This window comes from Lampris incognitus, chromosome 15, assembly GCF_029633865.1.
Source record: "Lampris incognitus isolate fLamInc1 chromosome 15, fLamInc1.hap2, whole genome shotgun sequence".
NCBI lineage: Eukaryota > Metazoa > Chordata > Actinopteri > Lampriformes > Lampridae > Lampris > Lampris incognitus.
In genome coordinates, this window is record NC_079225.1 from 10,879,405 (window position 1) to 10,880,988 (window position 1,584).

The following is a 1,584-nucleotide window of genomic DNA, read 5'->3' on the forward strand; positions in this document are numbered from 1 at the left end:
GTGGCTGCTGGCAACTACACTCCTATTCATAACTTGATGCTTTGATTCAATTTCGTGTCATCTCGTAACAAAAATACGGTCTCGAAATGTGCAGTGTCTTTGTTACTAAGGCATCTTATCCCAAAACACATTCTACGATCATGCAAACTGCTCTTTCATCCAACATCCACCCAAAACAGTGGTATCTAGTAAACTTCATTCACATATAACCTTGCAAAGCTACACAACAGTACCAACTATGAACATCCGACCTGCTTTTCCTCCAGTTTGTTGACAAGAAATGGGTATATCCTTAACTGTAACGGACGTTATATCAAGTACTACCAGAGAGTTAAAGTTTCCAAACATAAAAAAAGCAGCAGCTGTTCGTCACTTAGGGTAACCAGTGACAGCAGAGAAATCCATACAGTAATGGAAAGTTGAGGCGTCCAAGCCCGGCTCCACGGAGTGACTCATAACCACAGCTGACTGCAGAACTGCAATTATCCTCACATCCAAGTTCCATTATTTTCGTCCAAGTTCATCCTCTGACTCTGTAGCTCCTCCAGTTTCTCTGTACCTGCTACAACCATTTACCGACAAGCCTCCCCGGACGGTCATCCCCCCCCCGTACTGAAAGCGAAACGGCGTCCTCAGCTTTGGTTGTCCTCTGTTGGGCCTATCCGTCCCTGCATGGGGCAGCCACTGTTTCAGACTACACCCTGGAAGATCCGTGAGTTTCCACCACATGAGCAAGCCACCCAAAGCACACAGCAGGGCACCACACCCACAGCGATAGAATGTGTAAACAAGGCTGCAGCGGAGCGCGCCGCTTTCTTAATGAGGTGCATGCAAATCTATAGGTGCTGAGCAAAAAAAAAAGAAAAAAAAGCCTAATCTGTGCTACTTAGCGTGTCTTACTCTACCCCGACTACAACGCAGAGCCCGCCCGGCACTGAAATTAACGCATAGTGAAAACGAGGGTTTTCCACTTTGTGCAATGTCAGAATAATTTTATTGGATTTGTGTCAACTTCAGGATAATTTTGCGGGCTAATGTGAGTCTTAGGGTTTGTTCGCATGCACGAGGATTAAAAAGCACAGAAAGAGCGGAACTATTTCAAAGGCGAGATACTAACGAATTAGTGCAATTAATCGAGGTTAGATATAAGCCTGCAAAAACAGTTTGCTTCGAGACAAAAATGAAATAGAAAATATACAAAAGTGAAACAAAGGTTGCACGCGAATATGTTGTCGTATTCTAAAATCAACTTCAGTGACTCAGCGGCTAATCTCCGTAAAGGTGGCGCCCTTGTTTGCCCGTAACAGATATTACTGCCCAGCAGCCAGCAGCTAAATGAAAGACTAACATGAGCGATATTATATAACTTCCTGTACTTCATGTATGACACAACATGGATTTCAGAGATGGATTTACCATGTTGCGGACTGCAACACTTTATCTTAGTAATACTTATAAGGTACTTTTCCGTTCCCGCTGCCCTATGATCGTGACAAGGCTGAGCTGCAGTGGCAATTCTGCAAGCGGTGTTTATGTAACAGCAATGACTACAGATAATCCTATGAAATGGTATTAGTATGTGAG